A 19,408-nucleotide genomic window follows, 5' to 3' on the forward strand; every position below is an offset into this window, starting at 1 on the left:
CCCAGCCACCATTCACACACACGCTTATGTGGCCTTTGAAGCCATGTTTGCTTGCCCAGAGCAGGCAACAAACCCCAGCTTTCCCGCTTCCCAGTCCCCTTGTCTTTGACTAGCAGCCAGACCATCCTTGCTTCTCAGTAATCAGTTCTATTGCACTCACCTTGTTAAAATATCCTTCCCCGTGCGGGGATGGGTGGGAACAGGCAGGTCGACGCCGGTGGAATTTTGCTCCTGTAACAATGCTAACAAAATTGCTTAATGAAAACGGCCTCACCCTGATACCACCCCTCCCCGCCCAGCACATTACACATAACTGCGCCTGGCAATGCATTTTGCGTACTAGGGTATCTTTGCATGAGCAGCTGAGATGAGGCCAGGACCATTACGAAGGGAAGATGAGCAATCGTCTTGTCTGAGCTGGGAATGCGACGACGCTGTCCTCTGAAAAGAGACACTGTCCGTAGCACAGATTCATTGAACACCCGCAGATCATCGGCGTCAAGAATTAAAATGGGCCTTTGCTTGCACGTGAGTGCTGGAAAGCGCCGGGCTGCCCCTCTGGCTGACGTAACATCGGTACATGCCTTGTGAGCCCTGGTTTGAGTGAGCCTAAAAAACTCTTTGGAGGCTAATCTTGTGAGGCTTGTGAGGAAGAGCGGTGAGAGAGGCATGATCTAGCAGGCTGCATGCTGACGTGGGAGCCAGGAACTCCCGAATCCTAATCGTGGCTCTGACACACTCCTCTGTGACCCTGGGCAAGTCACTTAATGGCTCCCTGCCTCAGTTTCCCCATGTGTTAAAAGCAGATAGTAACCCTAAAATCCTGGCAGTCAGCAGTCAGCTTCTCCAGGGTCCCTCTCCATCCCCCTTATTGTACAGTGGTTATTGTACAGTGTCCTAGCTAGTTGTAGGACTGGAAGTGCAGGGAAGCCAAGAGCCCGTCCTCAAAAGCCCTATTCCTCAGTGCCCCTCAGCAGCTTGGTGCCCCATAAACTCTAAGGCTACTGCTCACATGATGGCCTGGACATATGAGCATGATCATTGCTGGCTGTATCTGGGGGTAATTGGGTGACATCGGGGTCGGGGGGTCTGGGATGACTGGATGCTGGGGGGTTGCTATTGAGTAGTTAAGTACTCAGTGAAGATAAAACGCGTCTCATTACTGCTAGCCTGTCCTAGGCACAAGGCTTGATAACACTTCCCTGGCAGCTGGCCCCTTGGAAAAGAGAAATGTACCAGATTTACGTACCTTCTGCCCAGCCACCTGCAGAAACCAGGATATTAGTAACAGTCGCCATATGGCGTTTAATGAAAATATCACTTCCATTAGATCTAGGCAGGACACGCACTGGCCCGGCTGTGCTGCTTGAGGAGGCAGGCGGTATCAAATCAGGAGCTGGTAATCTCCAGCTACAGGAAGAAAACACTGATTAAAAACAAGAGCCAGGGCTGGGCTGATGGCCCAGTATTCGCTCTTCCTAAGATGAGGGCTGGAGTCCCGATCCAGGGCTCGTGAGGTCTGAGCTAGTAGAGATAGGTGTACTTTGGACCCAGCACACTCAGTCTCTGGGGAAGGGGAGGCTGTGTCTGGTGACACTCATAGCAGTCTATATCCAGTGCAGGGGCATGGTGGGCTCTGCATGGACTCCCACCAGGACAGTGGCCATGTGACATGACAGCCACAGAAACCAGCATGTCTCTTGTGGATGCCCCATAGCTGCTTGGAAATCTTCTATTGGGCTCCCGCCCCACCCTGCGCAGCTCCCTCTGCAGGCAGGGCTAGAGCACTGTTGGTCTCTTGGCATTCATAGACTATCAGGGTTGGAAGGGACCTCAGGAGGTCATCAAGTCCAACCCCCTGCTCAAAGCGGGACCAATCCCCAATTTTTGCCCCACATCCCTAAATGGCCCCCTCAAGGATTGAACACACAACCCTGGGTTTAGCAGGCCAATGCTCAAACCACTGAGCTATCCCTCCCCCCCTAAAGCTATCCCTCCACTGGCAGACGGTGGACGTTTTGGCCTGTCATTTTCAGCAGGGCTCCCCAAGAGTGGTCACAGAGCGCACAGGTGCGTCCCGAAGCACACCTGTGGCCCATCCATGAACTCTCAGCCCCGATCTCACTGAAACCAGCAGCCAAACTCCCACTGAGGTCAGGGGGCCAGGCTGAAACCCTCCCACAAGAATGGGTCCATCCATGGCAGTTTCAGTTCAATTTTCTCATGGTATCAGCACCAATGTTTCTGCAAACAAATCTTAACTCACCAAGGCAGCACTGGGTTCTTAACCTGTTTTGGTTTATTGAGCAGCTGCCTGCCCCAGACCATCGGCGTAGAACAGCTTCATTAACCTGGTGCTTGAAAGTGGATGAACTAGAATCTGTGACTCATGGCCTTTAATGAGAAGAAAATGTAACGTGGTCAGAAAAACAAGACAAAGGGGAGATATGGGAGGAAAAAAACCACTTTCCAGTTATTGAGCCTATTAGAATTTACTGTCCGCAGACTCTCAATGGGAGATGTGTTATTCCTTTTGTATTTTGTACATGAAAATACAGTCGAATTGGGTAATAAGGGTTAATCTGGGCAACTGCTCGTTTGATTGTTAGGGCCAACAGATTATCACCTCCAGAGCTGTAAAATAGTGATCTTTCCACATCAGCCACACATAGCCATGCAAAATCACCATCCTGCCAGGACCAGATGAGCTCTGCTGGGCATTTTAATGTCACGGCAGGTCAGTCCGGTTATAATTGGCTCTGATTGTCAGCTCCTGGAGGCACTAAGGTCCTTTATCTGCAGCCGAGGGGCACCCAGACAGGTGTGAAATTCATTCCCACCTCTGTAAGCATGGCAGAAATGACTCTCAGCCCAGCTCTCACAACCCACTGATCGGTACAAGGGAGGGGCAAACACCCTGGCTGTCACCGCAGGAAATGGCTGTGGGAATGTATGTTTGGTCTGTAGGGGCAAGTGGTCTCAGATGCATTTCTTTGATAGCGAGACAGTGAACTCGATGTAAAAGCCCAGTGGAGACAGGTGCTGTATTTTACCTCGATGTAGCCAGCCATGGTAAAGCCCAGATGGAAGGTATATAGGGTTGACCTCAACTGGCTACATCAACTAGCAACGAGATCTCAGATTTTCCCACTTGGTCTTAAAGGCACAAGGAGACCTGGGTCCTTTGCTCAGCTGTGGCACTGATGTAATTGTGAACAAGCCACTAACCCGCTTCCTGCCTCAGTTTCTCCATCAGTAAGATGAGAAGAATATGGGCTTTCCTCAAAGCGGGGGGGGGGGGGGGGGGAGAAGAGATCTCTTCCAGGTGAGTGGATAGTGCCTAGAATTCATATGGAACGTGCACATGGTAAGGATGCAGCCAAGCCAGAACTCCATCTCTAAACACCCCCAAATCTTTGAGGAGGCTGAGATCAAAAGCAGATCACCACCATTATAGGGGGGCCTAGTAACCCTAACCTTGCTCAGCACCCCGTTGTGCTGGGTGCTGTGCAGAGACAGTCCCTGACCTGGAGAATTTACAGTCTTAATAGGTGGGAGGGGACGTGGAGATGAAGCAAGTTTCCCCTGGTCATGCCGTCAGTCAGTAGTAGAGTAGGGAACAGATCCCAGGTTAGCTGAATCCCAATCTGGGGTGCTAGTCAGTAATCCTCGGTCCCTCCCATTTGGCTTTCTTTTAGTGACATCAAGGACACCCCACCCATCTCCCCAAATTTGGTGAGACTGACTCAGAACTAACAACCCAGGCCCAGTCCTCTTGCTCCCAGAGGCCGGAGAGGGCTGTACCAGGCCCTCACTCCCGTTCCTGGTTCAGTCTCCTACTCTAGAGGTCTGGAGTATTTCCCCTTTCACCCTAGAAGCGAAGCGAGACTAGATAAGTGGCTGCTCCGTTGTTAGCAGGGGAAACATGGGCCTAGCATGGCAACAAGCTGCCTGGCTCTAACTTTCCAACTGCATGTAACACATGCATGTTACTGCATGTATCATGTAACCTGCCTCCTTCCAGATTACGCTCCAAGCAGAGGAAGGGCTTGCAAGCAGCTCAGGCTCCCCTCTGCCGCAGGGAATTGCCTGCACAAACAGGTTCTGTGCCCTGATAAAGCACGTCTTGTAGCATCTTTGTTCTGCTGCAGGAAGAACGCTGGTTTTAAAAAAAAAAAAAAAAACACACACCAAACCCGCCCCCCCCCCCCCCCCGATGCTTTTTGGAAAAGCTCTTCTCGATCCAATTAGTGAAACCCACCGTCGTCACCCCCTGGCCCCTCATCCCAGACCTGCTGTTTTGCTTCTGAATGACAGGCCGGATGAACAGAGATCAGAGAGTTTATGTCCCTCGGGTTGTACGAAAACAGGGAAGCACTGAGGAGATTATTGCTCGGAAACCACAGAACGTCAAGAGCAAAGTGTTTCCATAAGGCCTCAGCCCTGCCAGCATCGGCTGCCACTTTCTCATTTCCCTGGCTGATAAGGCTGACCTCTGACAGCCCTGAAAACACCCCCCTTTCCCGCTCTCTCTCTCTCTCTCTGGGTACAAATACCCCTTTTTCTCTGGCCCTGTAGAAGCATTAGATCTCCCCTTCTCTCTTCTTTCCATGGTATAAATTCCCAGCAGGATGGGAATGAGGGTAACAGCCAACTCCTGAGTTGCCACTTTCCTTCCTGGCGCTTCCAAGTGAAACTTAGACCCCTCTTCCCTGCTGCTTTGCTGAAGCCGGGGCCTGAAGTTAGTTGCATGTTTCTGGAAGGGGAAATTTTTTTACTTCTTAATCCGGCTACGTAAACCACAGGCTGCAGTCTCCTCGGTCCCAGTCTCCTGGGGCTCTGAGAGTGCAGAGAAAGAATCTGGGTTCCTTTCAGGCCGTCTTTGGTTAAAATTCAGCAGTGGCCAGAGCTGGCTGCTGCTTCTCTGGAGACTCACGGAGCCCCTGGATCTTGAGTTATGCCACAAATTGAAAGCATGGCAATGGCAGAACATTCAGTTTGGATGCCACGTCTTACAGAAATCGCCCTGGCTCTTGCATGTTTATAGCAACAGCTGTTTCATGCCCAGTGCCCTTTCCTCATCGAGCTGAAATGTCACCTTTGTTGGGGTCATTCCTTTTCAGCGGCGAAACACCTTGCAATCACTAGAATCGCAAGCTTGAACTCTCCTCCTTTGAGGGTTTTAAAAAAAGCATTAGGAAAGAGTATGGCCCAAAGCAGTAGTTTTCAACCTGACCATGTTGGGGGGGGGGGAAGGGATAGCTCAGTGGTTTGAGCCTTGGCCTGCTAAACCCAGGGTTGTGAGAACAATCCTTGAGGGGGCCACTTAGGGATCTGGGGCAAAAATTGGGTATTGGCCCTGCTTTGAGCAGGGGGTTGGACTAGATGACCTCCTGAGGTCCCTTCCAACCCTGATATTCTATGATTCTATGTCTAAGATTTCCAAAAGGGTCTGCACCTCCATTCAAAATGTTTTAGGGGTCAGCAAATGAAAAAAGGTTGAAAACCACTGGTCTGATGGCTAGCACAGTGGCCTAGGGGACAGGACAGCTGGGTTCTAATCCCAGTTCTGCTACAGACTTGCTCTATGCCCTTCATGTCATTGTCCGTTGTATCCATTTAGATTGCAAACTCGTCAGGGGAGGGACTGTCTCTGACGGTGTGTTTGTACAGCACCTAACACGATGAGGCCCTGGCTTTGATGGAGGCACTACTGCCAGGCGAATAATAGGGCTAGAAATATTTTCCTATGAAAAACTTTGAACAAAAGGGAAACTTTTTTTGTCATTTCATTCAAAATTTTAATTCCACCGAGTTCTTCAGATTTTCAGTGCAATGAACGTTGCCAGCTTGTTTTAGGATCTGAAAGAGGAACAGGATCCAGGGGCAGCGCTTTGATTGGTTTTATTTACCAGCTAATTAGGATTTTCCCCCGGAGGCGCCAGCAGCGGAGTTGAGAGAAGCAGCCCTGCCCGAACAGACTGCGGCTGGCATTTAAGCTTCAATCATTTTTTGGGGGGAGGGAGGGAAGAGAGTTTCACTTTTGTAGCCTTGTAAACAAGTTCGGTGATAGGCTCCGTCTGAAAGGTAATCGCTGGCACCTACAGAGAACTTTCCGCCTGAAGCAGCGGGTACTAGCCACTGCTACTGGCCTGTGGATTACTGGGTCCAGGCGGCAGGGCGAGAAGGAATGGCACTCTACATCCAGGGGCTCCATCCCCACAGTGGGTGGGCACCTGACAAACATGGGTGATTTATCTCAGGGCTGTATTAGTCCTGCTTCACAGGTGGGGAACTGTGATTAAATGATTTGCCCCTCTTGGGGGAGTCTGGGGCTGCACTGGGATTGGAACCCAGCCCTCATAAGCCCCACCTGAGAGCCTTAACCCCAAGCTCATCCTTCCGTCTACACAGCCTTCACCCCCAGCTCACTGGTTCAAATCCCGTCCCCCTCCGCAGCAGCCAAAAGTCATTGCCCTCGGATAGCTGTTTAGTGGCCTATTGGAATGGAAATGTAAGATGCAAGCTAGTTTCATCTGAACAATCATCACCACCAAGCCGCCGCCAGAACAAGGGGCGCTAAGTGGCTGCGTTGTTGGCAGCCCAGGCCTTGGGGCCACGCACGCCACGGAAACTGAACTCCCCGCTCAGCCCCACAGTTGAGCCGAGGCACGTCGGCGGGGTGCGGAGCACCTGCTTCTGCTCTGAGGAGCCCTCCAGGGCTGTTACGCCAGCATCTTTCCCCAGCCTGGCATTAGCATCTCTTTTTAAATAGCCAGTTCCTGGTCTCAGCTCCTCTTTGGAGAGACTGTAGTGGGGTCATTCTGATTTACACGGGGGTCATGGAGAGCAGCGTCCTGCCAAGCGGGGAGCGGGTGTAGCGTGGACACAAGGGGACAGACTGTGTGCTGAGCAGAGGCACACCTGCTGCAGAATCATTGGGACGGGGCTGGAGCGAGAAGACGCGACTTCTGCTGCTGTCTTGAAAGGGGCATCAATGGGACACCAAACCCTCTGTGAAGGGGATACGGCTCCCTCTGTGCTTCCCCAGGGTGTGTCTACACAGTGATAAAACCCCACAGCACTGCGTCTTAGAGCCTGGAGCAGCTGACTCAACCTGAGCTTAAACACAGCAGTGAAGACATTTGGGCTTGTGCCGAGCCTGGGCTCGGAGACTCCCCCACTCTTGTGGGCTCCGGCCCAATCCCCAAATATCTACGCTGCCATTTTCTAGTGCCACGAGCCAGAGTCAGCTGACCCAGGCCTGCCACAGCTCCATGGCCATGCAGACATAACCCCGAGATTCCTTGTGACTTGGTTGACTTCAGGCAGTGGAGCATTTGGCCCAAGTGAATTAAAATAGGGCCTCAAAAATCATGCCTGGTGTTCGCAGGGAATTGGGCAGAAACGCCACTGGACATGTCAGTATTTACACTGGAACTTGCCTTGAGCTCAGTAATGAACTTGTCACCCACACCGGCGTATAAGGGCAGCACTGACATTTCTTCTAACACAAGCGATCAGAATTGGGGAGCCGGCTGGATTCGGCTTTTAGTTACACTGGGATCGTTTCAATGGAGCAGCTCCCGAAGGACACGGGTGCAACTGGCCCAGGTCATAACATAGCCAGTTTGCCACATAAGTCCCAGCATTCAACGAGGGAAAGTAGCTGCAAGTCCAGAGATGCATCCGGGGGTTTGAGAGAGACTCTCGCTCCCGAGGCTGTAGCTGTCCTTCGCCCTGGCTTGGGAGCTGTAGCAGAACAGAGGGGGGCAATCAGCAGAGAAAGCACTGACCTTGGCCTTTGCTAATGACATTTCATGGGAATGGGATTTTTGTTGAGAGCCTATTTTAAGTTACCCTCCATCTCTGCAGGTAGCACGAGTAAGAACAGGGTTGTTAATGAGCTGAAATGAGCCAATGGGGTTTTCAGCATCTACCCGAAGAGTCTGGCTGAATTCCCTGGAGGTGGTTTTTGTTCATAAACTTTATGCTGTCAATACATCAACTCCCAGCTGGGGCTAATTTACCAAATCCAGCCAGCTGCCTGCAGAACGTGCTTGGGACCCGCTGACAGGACCCATCAGCGGGGAAGGGTTAGGCTGATGCAGATTTAAATGAGTGAAATGGATTGGGCTGTCAGAGGGAAGCGCTCCTCCGCTGTGTCGGGGTGGGGCGTTCTGGGTCTGTGAAAGCCTGCCTGGCTGTATGGTTCCAAGCTGAACGGGGTGTGCAGAGAACGCCTGCAGCCCTATTGGGTCCCCCAGGAAAAAGTGCACAGCAGCCAGGCTTCCAAATTCCCATGGGGGCTTTGAATCCTAAGTTATGGGGTATCTGGAGGGGAGCTCAGGCCTGTTATACAGGTAGGGGGGGGATTTTCAGATGCACCAGTGTGGCTTTCAGGGGGACTTGTGCACCTAAGTCACTTCCATGACTTTGAAAATCTCCCTGCCCTGTATCACGCCTGCTGGGCGAGCATGGTCCTGCCAGCGTTCCCTGCCTCAACTTCCTTCCCCAAAGCGGCTTTTCTTGGCTCTCCACACACAGCTCAGAGCTGGAGCTGTGGCTTAGCCCTCCAGCCAAGTTGCAAACACCCCAAACTTCCTCCCAGGGAGCACAGAGCCACCTAAAAAACAGCCCCAACAAACAAAAAGGTCCTTGTGGGTCTTCAGCGCTGGGACCAAACCCTTTTAGGGCCCTCTGTGAGTCTTTCCCCTGCTCTGGTATGGAGCACTCCGCCCCCAAGCCCGGTTTTGCCAGAGTCCTGGTGTTCTCAGACCATGGCCTGCTTACCTCCCGGGGTTCGGTTCGGTTCTGCTCTGCGAGCATCTGGCTTCCTACAGCCCCTACCTAGCTCAGAGCCTTCTGCAGTGCTAATACCCAGACTTTGCTCCCTCAGTCCTTTTATAAGGCCCAGCTGTCCCTTAAGCTATCACCTGACCCTATTTCACCCCACCCCCTCAGGCTGGGAAGCAGCGAAATAATTATGACACAAGTGTGGCTGGCCCCATCTCCCCTTAAAGGGGCCAGTCATCCTTGTGACATCACCCATAAGGGCTAGCAACAAAAGGTATGTCTATACTGGAGATGCGGACTCCGTGGGTGCTCCGGGGCTCAAGCACCCCCTGGAAAAAAACAGTGGGTGCTCAGCACCCACCAGCCACAGCTGTTCCGTGGCGCCACCGATCAGCTGGTCTGCGGCTGGTGGGAGGTGCTTGGGGGAGGGTGGAGAAGCCATGTGCAAGCCAGGGGCCTTGGGGGGGAGGTGGAGCAGGGGCAGGAAGAGACAGAGTGAGGTCAGGGCCTTGGAGGAGGGGGCAGAGTGGGGGTGGGACCTCATGGTGGAGCGGGGTTGAATACCAATAAAAGTCCGTGCCTATGGTCTTTGCTGCAATCACAGGATGTAATGACAGCTTGGGCTGACATTCCAGAGCTAGCTTTAATGTAGCCACTTCGAGTCCCGGCGTGGTGAAGCCATGGCCGAGTGCGCTTCAGTGCAGGTGGGACAAACCTGCCCAGAGCCCCGGGTGATTGCTCGCAGGGCAGCCGAGGGTGAAGCAGAGGCAGCTGTGGCTTCATGCTCTGGTACCCGGGCTGGCTAGATTGAAGCGAGTTCGGGTCCATCTACTCACGCTGCAGTTGCTCCCTGCGATTGCTGCACAGACAGACCCAATGTTGGGAGGTGTCTCCAAACTCCTTCAGAGCTCAGAGGCGTTGGATCCATCCAGGGCTCTGTGTGTCACCGAGACAGGAGCCTTGACAGGACCCGGTGACTTTCCCTTGGCTGCAATCCAAAAGGCAGCTCAGGGCCATATGGATTTAAAGAAAGCAAACTGTTGATCAGGGTTGGAAAACCTCCCTGAGCAAGGCTCCAGCCAAACCCGCAAGCCAGGCCAAGAGGAGCAGACTGCTGGGCTTGCCAGTGCTGGGACTGTTCGACGCGAGCGGCATGAGAACACCGGCTAAAGCACTGGCAGCCGCAGTAGGAGCTGGAGGCCCTCCAGCCTGGAGCCCTTTCTCATGCAGTCTGCTGGGGCAAAGGCAGCGAGGACCAGCCACGGGGCGTTCTCTGCCGCTGCACCAAATCACCAAGCTGCTGCAAAATCAGGGCATGTCTTGGTGCCTGTCCAGTGCTCTCAGGCAAAGGGACGGCCCCAGCAGGACTTGGGAAGGGATGGGGAATCTTTCAGCCCTGCTGCTTGTGAGCACGGCAGAGATAATGCTGGTTTCTGGGCAGCGTGCTTGAACAGGGTTATCCCAGCACGGTTCAGTGAATGCAGACAGCAATGCTGTTTGCTAGCTCAGTGAGCTGAAACCTACGCTCGCCCAGCCGGGATGAAGCCTCAATCCACCCTTCTGATCTATAGCGTGGGGAGCGTAGAGGGCTCAAAATAGCCCTGCCCACACTCGAGCCCAGCCAGCAACGTGAGAATCTGGGGTCAGCTACAGAGTGGACAGGGCCTGAGTGGGAAGAATGGGGTCCTAGGAAGGGGCAGGGAAAGACGGTGGGGATTTCCAGGGACACGGGAGACTGAAGGTGATGGGGGGGGGTCACTGGTGCAAGTGTAACAGGAGTGGTGGAACAAGCCACCTTGGTGTGTGATTTGCTCAGATCCTGCAGTGAGACCTGGGATAACACAGCAGCGTAACGGAAAAAGTTCTGATTGTGTGTGTGTGTGTGTGTGTGTGAGAGAGAGCGAGAGAGAGAGAGCGAGAGAGCATTGACTTGTTTATTCTCGCTTGGGTGAGACAGGGATACATTATTTTGAGGTCAGTGTGCTGTCATCACTACCTATTGCGCAGGCCACTGTGACATCATCCCCTAATATCTGAGCAGGTGTCATATCACCATGAAATGCTTCAGTTAGTAGCATGACATCACTGTCATCCAATTCTCAGGGTGGAGCATAGCATCAGCACACAATGCTTGGGTGGGTGCACCATCATTGCTGGGCAATGCTAGGGCAGGCATGATGTCGCAGTGGAATTCTTGATGGTTGTGACATCATTGTTACGTAGTGCTAGGGTGGGTGTGATGTCATTCCTGTGGAATGCTCAGACGGGTGTGACATCATTGCTATGTGCGATGTCATCCCTATGGAATTCTCAGCTGGGTGTGATATCATTCTATGCAGCGTTGGTGTGGGTGTGATGTCATCCCTGCGGAATGCTCAGATGGATGTGACATCATTGCTGCATGTGATGTCATCCCTATGGAATGCTCAGCTGGGTGTGACATCATTCGATGCAGTGCTGGTGTGGGTGTGATGTCATGACATGTGGACTGCTCAGACGGGTGTGATGTCTTTGCTGATCCCCTAAGCAGGAGCACAGCCCTTTTCTGGCTAGGCTAGAGCAGGTCCTTGAGTCGGTCCCATAGAACCCTTCCAATCCAACACACCCCTGGATGTTACATGCCAGAGGTGTATTCCCCCCATTCCCAAGCTACCAGGAGCTGAGCTCGGTGCAGCCCGGGAAATAGTGGCTCCTTGTTCTTTCTGCCCCTTCCCTCCTTGTTGGTGGAGCTTAGAGAAGAAACAGAAAGGTGGGTCTGTCCAAAAGGAACATAAATACTGGATTTTCCGGTGCGGTTGCAGGGACCCAGCCATGAATGTGCCTCTCACAGGCCAGCTGCACAGAAACCTCTTTCATAGCGAGGGGCTGAGCTTTGGAGAATGAAACACTGAAGGGGAAACAGTCACCCTCAAACCAGGGCACTTCAGGCACATTAATGAAGGGGGAGTCACCTGGAGGAGGCACCGGCCTTCGGCCTCCAAGGAATTAGCCGGGGGTGGGGGAGGCGGATCATGCTGGGGAAGTTCTTTACCTTTGCCAGGGCTCGCAGGGAAGTGAGCACGCAGAGAGAGCGGACGAGAGGCTGACGAGCCTGGGACTCATACATGAGGATCCAAGAGAAACAGCGACCGGGGGAAGGCTTGGGAGACGGAAGCAGCAGGCTGGAAATACCTAGACGCCTTGGAACACCCACAGTCGGCTCCCAGCTTGCTCGAGGCGGGTGGAGGGTCTTACATGAGACGTGAGCCAGCGAGGTCTGAGGAGAGGCCTGCTGCCTTCATCAAAAGCAATGAGGGTTTTGCCTTGGGCTTGGGAGGAGCAGGGATCCCCCAATTCTGCCTCCACCCTTACGTGGACATTAAATATCCTGGGACAAAGGGATTTTTTTTCCCCAGTATCCTCAGATGGAATCTCTCCTCCCCTCCTCGCTGCTGCCATGCCAGCTCTCACATGGGGCAGCTTCTGCTTGGGGTTATGCCCGGGTACAAGTCACCCAGAAGGTAACTCCGCTGAAGTCAGGGGGTGCCTTTCGATTCACACCAGGATAAGCAGGCAGAGTCCGGCTCGGCTGATTGACGGGGGTGGGGAGTGACTGTAAGGAAAGGGGGGCGGAGGAGTGGGGGAGCACTGGAAGGTGAGTTTGCAGGGAGGGGGATATTTAACCTGAGGTGTGAGAAGTGGGATCGGGGTGGGACGAGGGAGCCCCTGGGGTAGTTTTGTTCCAGGCAGGCCGTGCCATGTAAAGAAACGTCATCAGAATAAACAGGGCCTGGACCAGCCTGAGTTCTGGCCTCCTTCCTGCTGCCCTCTCCAGAAACGCTCTTCCTCCAAAGCTGCGTTTGCCCTAGACACTCTGCCACCCTCCAGAATCAACTCATCTTCCGCTCCGTGCCTTAGATCACCCTACCCAGGCAGGCAGCCCCGCCCACCCAGCAGGCAGCTGGCAGGCCCCCATTCCTCCCCATGCCACGCTGCACCTCCCACCGACCCAGGGGCCCATGTACTGGGTCCCACTCCTGGCTCCGAGTCTGAGTCCTTGGAGTGGGGAACAGAGTCAGGAGCACGTGCCCAGGAGCACGTGCCCAGTTTGCAAGAAAACTCAGCTTGGATGCGTGTTCATTCCTGATCTAGGCATCTCCAAGTGCAGGGGGCGGAGAAACCACCTTGCTTTATGGGGCTGTCCTGTCAGGAACGCTCCCAGGGCCTACCCAGCAGAAAGCTGCACTGTGCCCCCGTGCATGGGGCTCTGGGAGGGGAGCGCACGGCTCTGTGAACAGGACTGTGCTGAGATCTCTGCCTGGCTGCATCTGCTTAACAATGTGTCCCGCATGGCTGTCTGCGAAGGTTAAGTACGCCCAGTGGCATGAGGCTGTGAGGTGTATAATGGGCCTCATTCTGATCTCGCCGCTTTACACTGCTGTAATCCAAAGTCACTCCTCTGATGTTCCCCTCTGAGTGGAAGGGCCGTCCTATGGACTGGCACTTGGGAGATCTGGAGTCAATTCCCTGGCTTTCCTACAGACTCCTGGTGTCACTTTGGGCTGGTTGTTGAGTCTCCCAGTGCCTCAGTTTCCCCCCTGGAACATGGGCTGATAAGCAGGGTCGGTCGGAAACAAGACATTCTGTTTCACAACAAAATTTGAGGTTTTGACTTTTGTTTTAGTTCCGTGGCAGAGGGAAAACATTTTGAAATTTTTCGCAAAATTAATGAGAGCGAGTGAGCGCCACCCCAGAATAGCCAGTTGCCTGGAGGTTAGGGCACTCCCTCGGATGCAGAAGGTTGAGGTACAAGTAATCTGGGTTTCCCACATTCCAGGCAACTGCCCTGACCAAGTAGCTATTCTGGGGTGGTGCTCTTGCTCCCCTGCCCCCCCAATTCCATCCTGGACCTGAGAAACCTTCTGAATGAAGTGGCATTTTCCAATGAAAAAAACATTTCATCAAAAACTTCCCATCCAGCTTTACTCATAACTCTTCCTTGTTCTTGTCTCTTTCCTCTGAGTTCTTTGGGACAGGGACTCTGGCTTCCTTTGTGCTGCAGCGTCTGGCCCAATAGGGCCATGATTTCAGCCGGGCCTCTCGGCACTGTTATCATGGTATTATTAAAGGTGATGGGTGTGACCAAGCACGTTGGCCCACAGTGAGCTCGCATCCTGTCTGCCTTTCGGGGGTGTTGCTGAAGTCATAGAATCACAGAATCATAGACTTTAAGGTCAGGAGGGACCATTATGATCATCTAGTCTGACCTCCTGCACAACGCAGGCCACAGAATCTCACCCACCTACTTCTGCAACAAACCCCTAACTTATGTCTGAGCTATTGAAGTCCTCAAATCGTGGTTTAAAGACTTCAAGGGGCAGAGAATCCTCCAGCAAGTGACCCGTGCCCCATGCTGCAGAGGAAGGCGAAAAAACCCCAGGGGCTCTGCCAATCTGCCCTGGGGGAAAATTCCTTCCCGACCCCAAATGTGGTGAGCAGCTAAACCCTGAGCATGTGGGCAAGACTCACCAGCCAGACACCCAGGAAAGAATTCTCTGTAGTAATTCAGATCCCACCCCATCTAACATCCCATCACAGGCCATTGGGCATATCTACCGCTAGTCCTCCAGCCACAAAACAAGGATTGGGATTCCCAGCGTCCCTAAGATAAAAAAATGCGGCCTGTAATTTACATTTTACAAACACGGCTGCCCTCCAGGAAGCAGCGGCAAAGGGCAGGAGCCAGCAGAGGAGCCGTCCCGGCCCCTTCCCCTTCAGGATGTGGAGAAGTCAAACACGCTCCCCTCTGCTGTGTGTCTCGTCCCTTCCACTGCACCGTGGGGGTGGAGTGCCCTGAAGTCACGCCTGCTTCTGACCCCCAGCTGGTTAGGAACGGGGGGTCTGGAGCCACTGGCAGCACAGACTCCCCATGTCCTTGTCCCACAGGTACAGTATTGCAGCTGGCATAGGGGAGCAAAGAGGGACCCTTGAGTCCCTCTTCTCTGTGCATGCAGGCAGGGCAAGTTACAGTCTGAACTTTTCTCAGTAGCAGCCAACAGGACAGCTGTGTGACGCTGTCCCTGGTGCCTCTGGCCCCTCTGCGTGCAGGCCACATCTCCCTTTCTACACAGCGTTATTATTTTTTATACTGTGTTAGCCCCCCGCTCCCCCAAATCATGGACCAGGACCACACTTTGCAAAGAGTTGTACATCACACTGAGGATCATGCTTTCCTGTGGCTCACTGAGATCAGGACCCTCTGATAAATGATCCCCTCCTGCTTGACAAATGTCTTCTATCGTTTCCTCATGTATCACGCCTCGCAACTCAGCTTGTTGGCGTACGCTCGTTGGGTGAGCAGCTTCCCGGGATTCAGCATCACATGGAAGAGGAAGGGCTCACCTTTCTTTGAGGTCTGTAATATCACAGTCCAGATCTGAGGGCTCTCTGTGGGAACAGGGCTGGGAAGGAGAGAAACTCCGACCAGGACAACGCTGAGAGAATTAGGAAAGATGAGCAGAGTCTGGTTTAAATAGGGTGGGACTTGGAAGTTCCCTTAGGGGCTGATGCCACTTGATGAGCCTGAACCTGGAAGTTGCTGAGTGTCTCCTGAGAGGGACTGAATGGCCTCAACCCTGTTGGCCTGTATTAGATAGTCACCTTACAGGATCGGGCCCTGAGCATGGTTCTACTAAAAACATCACAAGAGATAGAGGGTCAGAGGAACTGCACCTACTCCAACCCAGCATGCAGCCATGGTGACACAGAGAAGACAGGATTTGGCCCTCTCACCCCTGCTGGGGATTCTCCTGGCACAGGGGGCAGGAACTCCCTTGTGGGCAAAGAACCAGTGTAGTTGGCTCCAATACCATGCAGGCACTCTGTTGGCCCCTGAGGACTGTTGCCAGATGGTGCAAATTGGAGCAGCCCCCAGGCTGCTCTAACCTATGGCGGCTCACAGGGCCCAACGGAGAATCAGGGAGTTGATTACAGTAATCAACTATACCACCCACTGCACTGACTGGAAACTCAGCACAGCAGAAAATCTGGCCCAGTATTTTGGGCTCCAAGAGTAACTTAGAAGGGTTTAAGAAATACGAGTACTATCACTTGTGCTCTCAGTGACACCAGAGATTATGGAAATTGAGAGAATTTGTACTAATTGGATTTACTTTGATCAATGGATTCCGGTTCTTTGCTGTTTGCATTTTACTCAGCTTGGACTGTGGAAACAGCCTGGTCAGCTGCACGCCGGTTTAAGTCAATTGCGCTTTCAGGAGCACGAGGCTGCAGGGCCGGCTGGGTTGCCAACATAGCAGAGGAATGTTTAGCTTAGACAAAATATTGTTTTCATTGGTATTTAAAAAAAATCAAACTTCATGAAACCATTTGCATTAATATTAGGCTTTACAAACCTAAACTCTAGGCTTCAATTGGCCGGGCCATTGTTTGTGTCATGGTGATAACCGTACAACCAAGACTGGTTGGGGTTTAAACGGGCGGATGCTACCAGGCTGGCTTTCTGCATGCGTCTGCTCATTGCTGGAGGCGATGTGATCCGAGTCAAACGCTCCAGTGTAAAAACTCACCACAACCTCCACACCACAGAAACCACCCTGGCATTTGGCACTAATTGCCCCCCTCTGGTTGGCAGGCTCGGGGGTGACGCTGAGGACTGATCTGACCATGAAAACTGAACTCCCCTTTTATCCCCAAAGGGTGGTCTGTTTCCAGCTCAGAGCTGAGGCATGCTGGTAGCGGGGTGTGTGTGTGTGTGTGTGGAAACTGGCTTGATGCAGCTCATATTGTGCTTGTTCTGTGGAAACATAAAGTACTTCAGTCTCCAGGGCTGATCTTCGACCAACTCTTCACCACACAAAATCAAACAACTACAAACCGGTTCTTAAAACACAGCCCAAGTGACGCTGATGTCTGATGAGAGTTCTGGACTCTCTCCCCTTCTAGGGATTTTCCGGGCATGGAGGGGTGGGCATTCCCGAGAGTGCATATAGCCAGTGTAAATGGCTTCAATGCCATCCTTTCTGCAACCCTTGCTGCAGGGGGCACTCCATTGGCAGGTGGTCCTTGGAGGGCTGGGTTCTCAAAGCTTTCCAGACTGTGACAGGACCTCCCTGTTAAATCTAGCTAAAAGGAAGGGAGGGTTGACAGCCCCCCGGTGGAGAACCCATGCCATAGGCTGCAGGGCTGGGGTGGGGGAGGGCACTTTTTGGCTGGGCCAAACCAGAGTGACCCTGTGCCCCTGTGCACCAGGTGGCAATGCCGCTCATTCAAATGTAGAGGGGGTGGGTGTAGGGGCTCATGGGCCGGTGGCAGGTCAGGTGGCAGAGGAAAATCTGTGCTCCCTGCCACTTTAAATGGGACTCCGCAGCCCCTGTCTAAAGTAACATACAGCTGAGATAGGCACAATAGGTCACTTCTGGTCACTCGGCCCCCGTCAAGGCTAATTCCCCACTCTGGCACTCTGAGTGCAGAAGGTGGGGGCCTGCAAGGAGTCTAAAAATTAATACTGGCCACTCCAGGCTTGTATTAAACTTCCGAGGTTACAGCTTTTCTCTGACCTTGGATGGGTAGATGCTGCCACCACCCAAGTGCAAAAGACCCCTTTTAGGACCCAGGAAGGCGCTCCTGGGAATTCCTTCCTGTGGGGTACCCTCAAGCCCTTTCACCCCCACTCCGGGGAAGAGCTGAGAAAGAAAACAAAGGAAATCAGCACCAGCTAATTAAAATACGTGCACAAACCTCTTAAGACACAAAAATTCAAATTCTGTTCTTAAAAAAGGTAAATTTTATTAAAAACAAAAAGAAAGAAATACATTTGAAAACTCAGGCTATTGCTAGATTTTAAAGGAGCAATTTCCAAAAATTAAGCACTGAAACTAGCTTTCTTGGGGGTTCAGCTTGAAGGTTACAAGCAAACAAAAGCATCTGGGGTTAGCACAGAGGAGTCCACTAGCCATAAGAAATAAACCTGATCGCGTCTTCCTAGACATTTCCTGATCGACCTACATAGCTGAGTTTTCAAATAAGCAGTTTCTAGGTATGATTCTGATGATTTCATACCTGGCCCAAGCTTCTCACAGTTCCCCTCTTCCCAGACACAACAACAGACACAAAGGGGAAGTTTTTCCCCAATTTTAAAAAGTTCTAGCCTTCTCATTGGCTCTTTTGGTCAGGTGCCCACTCCCTCTCTTTTACCTATGGACTTTTTTAAATCCTTTACAGGTAAAGCAAATAGAGAACAGCTACTACCAGGGATTTTATAGCTAACTGGCTGGCTGGGTGTTCATAAAAGGGAGCCCTCTTCATTTATCACAGCCCCCGACACCAGGGTGTCTGAGCACTTCACAAGCACTGATGCATTTAACCTCACAACACCCCTGGTTGGTAGGGAAGTCTCATTAGCCCCATTTCACAGATGGAAAACAGAGGCACAGACCTGCCTGCAGTCACCTGCGAGCCAATGGAGGAGCCAGCCACTAAATCAAGCTCCTCTGAGTTTCACACCAATGCTTTTTCCACACAACCATCTCCTCTCCAACATGCTGTGGTCATATGCCTGGATGATCACAGGCCGCCTTGCCGGAGGATCTAAACACACTGAGACCCAGGAACACCTGGGTTCTCATCCCAGCTCAGACACTGACACCTCTCTTTAGCCTTGGGCAAGTCACTTAGTTCTACCTCTGTCTCAGCTTCCCCCTTTGTCAACTGGGGACGATGATAGTGGCTTTGCGCGTGGGTGCATGGAGGGGGGAATCCTGAGGGTTTGACAAACACTAAGGCATATTAAGCTTTCCGAGGCAGCCCCCTCTGGGGATAAGAATGGGATTTAGGTTGTGAGCTTTGAGGCAGGGACCGTCTGTTTGTCCAGCGCCTAGCGCACTGGGGTTCTGGCTCATCACTGGGGCACCCAGGAGCTATGGTAATACAATCATAATAATGTAATGCCTTTCTTGGCTTTGGTTTCTGAGTATTTATTTACAGCATTTGTGCTGTCACCACACTGAGGTCATCGGCTCCAGCCAGTGAACCAGCTGCATGTGATGCTGGCTGGCACGCCTCTAAAAGAGATCTTTGTGGCCCCAAAGCATCTCCGCTACATGACACCCGGCTGATAGATGGCACATTATCAACTGCTCCCTATTCAACAGTGTCCAAAAGACCAGCATGGTGCCAAACATTTTCATCCTAAATAAATGTAACCATCTCATTAATGCCCCTTCATATTACTATGGCAGTGATCAACCATGGTGCTGTTACACGTAGTCTTACAAGTTTCTTTTTTTTTGGCAGACAAGTGTTTAGTCTTGGAAGAAACCGCTGTGTTGTGTTTTGTGATGATGTTTCTTTCTGGGGGAGCTGTAGCAAGCAGCGGGGAGGGTGCTCCCTGCCTTAGTCTCTCCAACTGGAGTCAATTCTGGAGGCGGAGGTGCTCCCTGGCAACAGCACTTTGGTATTTGTGCTCAGATTTGTGACGGAGAGGACGCCTGCATGCTGTTTGTGACCACCTCTGTTCTAGGAGTGACGTATATGAATCCTCGAGGTCTTGCCACTGAAATACAAGAACAGCGCTGAGGACACTTAAGTCGACAAGGCGGGTGGGGGAGCTTTG

General features: G+C 52.4%; 1 protein-coding gene across 1 annotated transcript in view; it reads left to right on the forward strand.

Annotated features, from left to right (window-relative positions):
* Positions 1-19,408, forward strand: part of EXTL1 (exostosin like glycosyltransferase 1) — a 41,326-nt gene that overhangs the window by 10,804 nt on the left and 11,114 nt on the right. The gene's annotated exons all lie outside the window — the stretch shown is intronic.

The sequence above is a fragment of the Caretta caretta genome, chromosome 19, assembly GCF_965140235.1.
Source record: "Caretta caretta isolate rCarCar2 chromosome 19, rCarCar1.hap1, whole genome shotgun sequence".
NCBI lineage: Eukaryota > Metazoa > Chordata > Testudines > Cheloniidae > Caretta > Caretta caretta.